General features: G+C 38.1%; 2 long non-coding RNA genes across 2 annotated transcripts; both read right to left on the minus strand.

Moving 5' to 3' along the window:
- Positions 1–396: 396 nt before the first annotated feature.
- Positions 397–1424, minus strand: LOC124864101. Its single transcript, XR_007037258.1, has 2 exons — positions 1266–1424; positions 397–855 (listed from the first exon to the last, which is right to left on the minus strand). It is a non-coding gene; the product is annotated as an uncharacterized LOC124864101 (long non-coding RNA).
- A 1065-nt stretch (positions 1425–2489) lies between these two features.
- LOC124864102 lies at positions 2490–9555 on the minus strand. Its single transcript, XR_007037259.1, has 3 exons — positions 9418–9555; positions 2963–3199; positions 2490–2547 (listed from the first exon to the last, which is right to left on the minus strand). It is a non-coding gene; the product is annotated as an uncharacterized LOC124864102 (long non-coding RNA).
- Positions 9556–10049: the final 494 nt, after the last annotated feature.

Here is a 10049-nt window from a genome sequence, read left to right on the forward strand (position 1 = left end):
GGTGGAGTTCTTTGTGGACAATAGCATGTAATGTTTTCACCTTGACATCAAGTTTCCATTCTGTCAGTAACTTTCATTATATAAGGAAATCCTGACCTCTAATGGATGTATAAAGAAATATACAACCTTAGTGAACCTTTTTGTGTAGGCATACAGTTATACTAAAACAGTTAGACAATGTATTTTATGGGGAAGAAAAACAAAACATAGAAGGCATTTCTGGTATATTGACATGTAAAGCAGTAATTAACTCATCTGAGGAGAAAACAGTGTTTGCACTGGCAGAGGATATAGGTGCAATAATAGTTCCATCCTCAGAGCAATGGCAGCTTTGCATGCTGATCTATTTGTCTTTGTTAGAATTTAATGAACAAGAAAAGAACAGAGGAGTCCAAGTTAGAAAATGTAACATATAATTAGATTTGGAAATAATGTTTCAGACTGCTCTATGCACTTAGGGTCAAACTGTTGCTGACAGACTAATAGGAAAGGAATGTTTTACATGGATTTGAATGGACAAACAGTATGAGATTGTGGATTTTCTGTGTTAAACGCAGTGCTTACAATGGGACTGTGTAAGTAACAAACCAAGAGAAAAAAATTTATGTTAATGCCAACAGTTCCATTTCTCCTGAGTGAGAGATTTTAATCATGCAGCAACCCATTGCAGTGGTTGTGGCTAACAAATTGAACAGAAACAAATTCACGACATATTACCATGTGAGTTTGCTGTGTGACCTAAACTATAAAAGTCTGCACTCTTGTTTTGAGACATAGCTGATAGGATCCATATGCTTTCCAGTATGTAGCTAGACCAGGTTACCTCACTTGTTGGTGCCGGAGCAAAAGCAACACCTGCAAGATAAGAGAAACAGTTCAGCAAGACAATGAAAAAAATGTCTCACAATATCATCAACATAAAGTACATAAAACTCCTTGAACAAGCACTGTTTTCAACACTTTAACACTTTTTGTCCTAAACTAAGTGGAATATGCAGTGAAATACTAGAAACTTCCATAGTGAGTCACAGGGAACCTGGTGCCTATCTCCAGCAGTTTACGGGCGAGAGGCAGGGAACACCCTGGACATATTGTCAATCCATCACAGGGCAACACAGGGACATACAGGACAAACAACCATGCACCAACTCATTCATACCTAAGGGCAATTTAGAGAGACCAATTTAATAGTCATGTTTTTGGACTGTGGGAGGAGCGGTACAGAAGATGAATGAATACTAGAAAGTTAAGAAATGACCACATACCTCCCTGGTATTCGACAGGGACAGCGGAGTAGCCTGGCTGAGTGATATAGCCAGGTTTTAAAAAAAAAAGAATTTCAAAAATGGTCTAATCTGTGGAGATATAAAATTTCACAAAAAATCAACACCATAATTTCAGAGAGGTTTTCAGAATGTGGTCTTAGGGAGCTATGCACCATTTATATAAACAAAGTACAATGTTTCTCTCGCATTGTCACTAAGTCCTCACTGGAGGTATGAGCTACCCTTTTTCCCATGAGTGCTAAAACTTTTGGAACCCCATGTTACTTTATTCTGACATTCCCCTCTTCTGACGCAGGGTCCAACCCATGCGACAATCCAGCAAAAAGTTTGTACAAAAATGTTTTAGTAACCAAGATCACATAACCTAGAACCAAAGAAATGAATTTTGACATAACTATGTGTCACTATGAATTTAACGAAAGCAACATAAAGAAAATCCAGATGTTTTTAACTGCAATTCAGTTCCATTAACAACTAAACACAAACTTTAGTTATTCAGTTCATCAATGTCTCACTTAGAAATTAGTCACATATCATCCTGATTTGTCTTGTACAAAGATGAGTATTAGATTAATGGACATCCAATGTAATTTGGATGAATAAACCCTACAAATTGAATCTAATAAATAATTCCCACCAAGTATAAAGTCATGACTCAGATTCTTTATCAAAAATATATTCCTTACTTTTGGCATATCTTGAATTGTCAGCTAGCTTAATGGCACCAGGGAAACTTTCAATCTAATAAATCACCAATGATTCTGTATGCAAAACTAATTCTTCAAACTAGTTTAAACTAATTCATTAACCTTTTAATAGTAAAACACATAAATCTAAAAGTCATCCTACATCCAAAAAACATGTTATTAAGGCAACAATCACTACAAGCATTTTGATTCTATTGTGTGTTTTGCTTTATCCCATTGTTACCAATGAAAACCTCCCTGCAATTCCTTTTGCAGGGTAACCGGGCCCTCAGCTGATGTCCTCCCTCTCGCAACTCTGGAACCTAATTAATTAGTTAGGAGATGATGGTTAATGTGTAATAAAAATAATAATATACATTATATCATACGGAGCAACTTCTCACCCAGATATATTTGAAGACAAATAGTTCGGATCTAATCGTCCAGAAGCCGCAGGCGGGGATGAGAACTCCCCTCCGTAAAATGGAAGTGGACTGAGAACAACTCTCAGGCTGGCCAGGCGTCCGTGTCCCATCCTGCGGTCTCCTTTGGCACGTTAGATCCTGTTCGTGACGCTAAAATTGTTGTGGAATTTTCTTATCAAAGTGGGTAGAAATTGACTCATAACAAGAGAAAATCCGGACTTTGTCTCAATAAGTTTTATTCAAAGGCATTCAGCGTTTGAAGACCCTGACACTGAGGTTAGTCAGTGAAACAGAGCCCCGAACGCTATTTACACACAGTATTTATACCAGAACAAGACAGTGTTATCTCAACTGCAAAGAGTCTGTGTTTTACGACCCTAGACCCTTCTCGGGTTCAAAGGTGACAAGGTTACCTAGGAACAACCATCTACTCTCCCAAAGGCATCACCCTGAAAAATGGCCTTAACCATTAAACTTCTGATAATGACTTTTACAGCTTCCTCCTCTAACACAGATGTTCACTGGAGTGAGGTAAACCAAAGGTCATACACTGTGGAATACTTACTGCAAGAATTTCCATCACAGTGGAGAAGGCTGGTTGAGCGGGAAAGCTTGGTTGAGTGGGATAGCCAGGTTGAGTGGAGAAGGCTGGTTGAGTGGGAAAGCTTGGTTGAGCGGAAAAGCCTGGTTGAGCGTACATCTCTGGCTGAGGCCCAGCACTGCCGTAATGTATGGGAGGGCCGGGATAGGGTGGAGTTACATCTTGTGGTTGGGATCCTATTTCCATCTTCTGAAATTCCCCCTGTAAAACAAATATTATATATGAAACCAAAATATATTTGCCAGAACTTTAATGATTAAAACCAGAAATTATGACCTCTTGTAATGTTTGGTAGTTTATTTGCATGACCAGAATACAAAAAGGAGCTTAGGAGTCGCTTGCTAAGTTAGAAGATTTATTAATAACAAAGAAAAACTTACAGACAGGCACTGGAAAAACAGAAAGTGGTACAGGAGCGGAATGACAGTAGTACATGGAAGCAATCATGATGAAGAATGAACAGCAGGAGTCTCTGAAGCAAATACATTGGACCAGAGATGTACTGATATAACTACCATATTAGATGTGAGAACTGTTGATTCTGCAGACATAAGGACTGCTGTAGCTGCTAAGGCTGGTGCAGTCAAAAGCTTGGAAGTCGTTTTTGCATCAATGGAGTACATGGGGCCCGCTGTTGTCATGGCACAAGTGGATGAGGGAATTGCTCTATATTGGAGACTTGGAGTAGGTTCAGGTGTTCTGAGGCGATGTGAAATGGGCTTAGCTGCACCGTGAAGACTTGAAGCGGGCCTTATTGCTGCCGCTATAGGCTGCACAGAGGAAGCTGAAAAACTTATTTTCTGCTATTGCCCACTGAAGGGCGCTAAAGGAGCAGCGGTGGGCAGCGGAGAATTCTGGGCTTGGAAAAACTGAGTAGTGGCCTGTGATGAGGAGCTAGCTTGGAACCTAGAAGCCTGAGACAAGGATGAAGACGCCAGGGCAGGAAGAGGACCGTTCAGAAGACGAGATGAGGCATCAGTCAGACTCTTTGCAAAAGCGGAGGCGTCTCAACATTGTCGTTCTCTCCTGTAGCTATGAAGTGGAACCCTGCTGACCCTGGCGGAGAAAGTGCGAGGCAATGAGCAAAGGTTTAGGCAGCAGCGTCGGACTGCTGGGCTGGGTTGCAAGGCGAGAGAGGAGCAGTTTTGCTGCAGGCTGTACCATAGAGGCACGAGCACCAGCTTGTATCCCCAAAAGGATAGATAACACTCTATCTTCTCAATAAGGCAGTGGAGAAGGTAAGATCTCTATATCATCATATAAGGTCTTTGGCTCCTCCAACTGCTACTGGATCCATTGGTGCACCTCTGTGAAGCTCCCTGAATGATTATCTGATTGGTCCAGTTGGCTGGTTCCTTCTGTCATGTTTGATAGGGTATTTGCAGGAGCAAAGCGCACACAGGAGCTTGGGAGCCACATAATAATTTAAAGGATTTAAAAGCTTTGTGTCACGGTTGTGTCACAGTTTACTTGGAATTGGACCCCAGAATGCAGACGAGCAGGCAGCGTGATGGTAAGTGAAAAAAAAGGTTTAATTACAAAAACTCACACTTAGCAGGAGGCAGGAACAAAACAAACGGGCAGGCAAGACAGACATGGCAAGATCAAAAAAAAAAAACAAGACTTGGTTAGAGAACAAGACATGAGAGCTAGACATGAGAGCTAGACATGAGCATGAGAGTGAAAGATGTTTCCGCAAAGACTAACAGAACAAGTGTGAATATATGGCGTGAAAACCAGGTGGACCTAGGAGACAGATTAGTTTGGAGCAGGTAAACTGGATAAACTTAATTAACAGAACAAAACGTGACTGGAGCAAAACAGAGACTCTTGAACACAAACTAGAAAAACATGAAGCAAAAGCATAACCAGGTCCGAAAACCAAACTTGACAAAACATGAACAAGACGACAAAACAAAAGCATGACCAGGAAAATAAACAGAAACATGATTCAAAACTTGAACAGTGAAAAACATAAGGAAAAACCCCGAAACCAAAAACCAAACAACCCTACATCATGACACTCTGTTTCCATTGCTTTTGAAAAGCCTTGGGCTTTGGAAATTTTGATACAAATTTACCTGGGTAATTTCACTTGTCCGAGACCCTATTTTCACTGGTAATTGATCCTGCTCCGGGGTTGGACTTTTCAGGTTACCCCAGGAGGGGCATGGTTATGTGCAACAAGGCATTGCACCACCAGAAGCAGTAATAGAGAAGGTCAATGTACATATTTATAATTTTATTACCATTATTTGTCACAAAAAGTAATTTTAAGATGTTTTTAAGCAAGAAAGTAGACTTCAAAACTTCATCTATGCAGTCAGTTCGTAAGGATTTAGCCTACTTTGAAATGCTCTGAGTTTATGGAGCAGCAGAGTTTCGCTTACAGATCAGTCTGGCTGCTAAGATAAGCTAAGCTAAGCTAAGCTAAACTAAGCTAATGGGGTGGTTGTAGTGGGATTTCCCCACCAACAGCTGCCTTATCCCACCCATCCACTCTGTCATTTCCCACTACCTGTTATCTGTTGGTGTATCGGCAGGAGAAGAGACCACAGTTACAGATGGAATCCTCTTGTTTAGCCATCGTCTATTCAACTGTCTACGCATCTTCTACTTTATATAAATATTTATTTATGATTAAACAATCAATGTATCAATTCCATGTACTTGTAGACTGATTATCTGTTTTTTTTAATTCCAATAATACAATTTTTACTAAAAACATTTTTTTTATTTTGTACAGTTATTGAAATTTGTTTACCTGATTAATTTAATAACAAAAGAAAAGCAGGTTTGTTAGTCATTGCTTAGTAATTATTGTAAATGAATCAAGCATTTGTAAATCAACAACTCTCAGCCAGATGCAGGTTGGTAAAAACTTAAATTTAATATAATTATTTACACTTTTCCTGCTTATGGATCCAAAGAAAAACTTACACACAGGCCCTGGAAAAACAAAACGTGGAACACGAGCAGAACAGAGGACATGGAGGTATACAGAGGAACCAGCACTGAGAGATGAAAACCAAAGATGAAATAGAGGGGTAAATGAGGAAAAAGGCATGGCAAGCCAGTGAGAGCAATCAGGTGAGAATGAGAGTGAAGGAATTAAAATGGCAACACTAAGGGAATATAAGCAAAAGGAAAATGAAGAAAGAGAGATATATTAAGAATTCCAAAACTCAAACAACTAACACTTGAGGATGATGACACCTTTCTGGTGTTGTACAGGAAGAGCAAACACATGAAAGCAAACTCATTTTAACATTAATGATTTGTGAAAATCCTCTGATGCCATTGAAACTGCTTTGTTTTGCTTTTTTTCTGACTTGCATTTGAAATAAATGAGCACTACCCCCTGTTTAAAGACTCACAACAACAACTATGTAGAAGAAGTGAGAGAACATGCTTTATAAAATGCAAACCAGATCCTACTGAATTGTTTCACCTCTGACTAAAAGGGGCATTTCATGTTTTGTGACAACTGCATTTGAAGATACCCTGAACTGACGAACTATGGTGGGGGAAAAAAAAACATAGCACGTTCACTGACCAAATTGGTGGAAAAAAAACTTTTCAACCACATCTTCTTTCCTCACAACCCACATACCCCACTTAGCTTTTAATGTGAAAGCAGATTTAACTCCAATAACCTTGCTTCAGAGTTGACACAAAAACTGTTCTTTTCACTTCAGTTTTTTTTTCTGCAAACAGATGCAGGGAACTGGGATTCTAGCTGCCCTGCTGTTGAAAGATACACCGGACAAACTCTTGACAAGTTACTTATCCCCATTACGAGGTTTATCTGAAATCACCAATTCCCTTGACCTTTAAACTGAAGTGGGAAATGTGAAGTCAAAAACCTTTCAGGTCTCATGTTTTAGATGTTTTCTGCTTGAACACATTTAATCTAAAAACACAGATCATAATTGTGCTCCTCTAAACTTGGTAACGTGGACAGATATGAAATATTTAGGACCAGTGACAGTTCTTGCATGAAAGGTGCTTGGACGAGCTCCTCCCTTTAAGAAAATGCAAGGGATGCCCCATTTTCAAAAAGGGAACATTTATTAATGTATAGGACATATACTGATTATATAGTGTTCATCTATATTCCAATGATGTGAGGCTAAGCTTCCATGTTTTTGAAGGGAACAACCTGCTGGACCAAACCAGCATTTACTGTCTTACTTTGTCTTTAAATAAAACATACTAGACAAGAACCGACCATTGGATTTTACTGAAATTACACGGAAGCATTATGCAACAAAGCAAGTTGCGCCACTGACATTTCTGTAACAGAATCTCCTTGGCCTAACAAAACCCCCATGTTCAACTATTGCCTTCTATTGTTGGTCTTAAGTAAGAGTTGGAGGAACTAAAGGAAACCTGAGGTTTTATCTTTGCCAGGTAAATTGCTCTTTAACTCAAATAAAGGCAAAGAAATTGATAAATGTGTGTTCTACCCCTTTATGCACAAAAACTACCCCAGTAACAAATACATTTACTAACTTCAATTCAGTTTTCCAACTTGAACGTAAGAAAATCCAGCTGACAAGTACAAAGGAGCACCCCATTACCCCCTCTCTGTATCGCGATTTATGGTTTATTATCACCATCCTCATGTGCATGCAACATAGAAAACATTACAATGCTGAAATTATATAATTTAATTTTTATCAGACATTTTTGCTCTTGTTTTCTGTCTGTAGTGCAGTTCCAGTCAAAGGTCTACACACACTCAATATCATCTAAGTGTCATTTAGCAAAATTAACTGCAACACATCCAATTTGTAGCAATCAAGAACCTTCTCACATAATTCTGTCTGAATGTTTGACCACTCTGCTAGTCAGAATTAGGGAACTTTTTTTTAGCTTTTTTCAAGGTACAAATCTGGCATTTAATGACAGTCCACAGATTTTTAACAGTATTGAGCTGAAGAGCATTCAGAAAGGTTAATTTTAGCCTGCTTTAACCAATCTAAAACCAGTTTTTATGTGTGTATGAGATTTGGTATCCTGTTAGAACATCCAGTTGTACAGCCACCTGACACAAACTGTCGCCATCATATTAAACAAGGAAATTGATTGGGATGTTCTCAAAAAACATTAATCGCCCTAAACTGGAAAATACTGAGACACCACGGACTGCGAGAGGGCCAACCAAGAAAGAAATCCTTGCTTTAAATCCGACACCTTCAAACTCCACTACTTTCACAGCTGCCTACATGGACAAGCCAAATGTCATCTGGAGACAAGTTAAAGATATTTGGCTCCAGTGACAAGAGGTATTTTTTCAAATTGAAAAAAAATCTAAGAACAACTCTCAAGCATGGTGGTGGCAGCATAGTGATGTGGGGCTATTTTGCTGGGAATGGTACTATTGCATTGTACAAACACACAGAATAATGAAAATGGAGAGCTACTTTCAAATTCAGCAACTTCACCTCAAATCAACCGCAAGCAAGTTCAAAACAAACAAGACAGTGAGAATACGTTGACTGACTTAAAAATCTATACAGTTGTTTGTTGTATAATTATATCACTTTGGTGGTTTTGCTATTTCTGTGCACTGTTCCCCAAAAAAGAGGTACCAACTTATATGTTGATGGCAGACGAAGCTTAGTATTAATTTTCTACCTGTTTGAACTGGTTATGTTCAAATGTTTTGATTTTTTTATGGCCAATACAAAATTACTACTCCTGTGCAATAACTTGTAGTGAATTAAATTTTTTTTGAATATACATTTAATTACATACCAACTCCTAAATTGTGCAACCTTCACATCTTTTTATTACAAAAGTTCACTTGAAAACAATTTTACCTGTGTATTTGAAATAATTTTGAACCATTAGTTATACGTAAATTTTATTTTACTACTATGATCTAACACTACTTCAAATAACAAATTTTCTCTGCAAATGCTTAATCTTTATTATAATATGAGCTGAAAATGACTAGAGAAGAGCGACAAAGTTGCACAAAATGCAAAAAACATTGAATGCAATATTCAGCAACAATAAGGAAGTAATTTATCCTGTCAGTCATTTACTTAGTTGGAAAGGCTCAGTGTTATAGGTTTTCATTGCTCAGAGCACTTTTCCCAGCTTTCCTGAGGTTGTTTATCCAATGAACAGTGGCTCAGTGCTTTCTTGGTAGCACTGCCCTGTTTCCTGGTCAATTATGCTCATTGTAGACAGGTCTACTCTATTGCTATAAAGCCTTTTTATATCTCATTGTAAATATATCCTAAATCAATTAGAAAAACATGAGCAATCCCTTCATGAAGCAGGCCCTTTCGGTAGAGCAATGTATCTGCCTCACCTTGTCTGGCTCAGGAGATACCCAAAATTAAAAATATGGCAGTAGCAGCTCAATATTATGTGAGTAGAAATAAAAAATAAGTTTAACTCACCAGTGAAGTTAATTTATAAAACAGCAACAAAAGACAAGGATAAACTGTTTACTGTTCAGTCTTACTAGTCCTGAAGGATAATGACGTGCAGCAAATCGCAGAATAAATATTAGCTGTAAAACTGATAGAAGCATCTAACTCTTCCTCTAACAGATGTGATTTACTGGAACTATGTATGGTTCCGCCCTATTTTTTTTTTCTCCTCCCATGTGACCAGGGTGAGACCACAATAAAAAGAGAAGCATATAACTTCAAAGCTTTTCAAATATACATATACAGGACACACAATTACATACCCAAAGAAAATAGAAGATATGATAGAGGGGATTTTAAAGTCTTCTTTTTGTTTCTATTCTAAACACCCGGTGTATAACCACAGTTAATTAAACCACAGTTATAACCACAGTTTGTATCTTTCCTGTCAGCTTTTTCCTGTGTCTTCATATCTGTTACTAGAGAAAGTCTTACCCAGTTTCAGTTAAGCAGGAAACTTGCAAAAGAGTGATATAAAAACAAACAATTTAATCCTTTTCTCACTTTTTAATCAAATAGAGTATATTTGCTGGCCTAAATTTGTAAATATGGTGACATTCTTCGCATATAGATTTTAAATCAAATCAATGATGGTTAAA

This window comes from Girardinichthys multiradiatus, chromosome Y (genome assembly GCF_021462225.1).
Source record: "Girardinichthys multiradiatus isolate DD_20200921_A chromosome Y, DD_fGirMul_XY1, whole genome shotgun sequence".
In the NCBI taxonomy this organism is placed as follows: Eukaryota; Metazoa; Chordata; class Actinopteri; order Cyprinodontiformes; family Goodeidae; genus Girardinichthys; species Girardinichthys multiradiatus.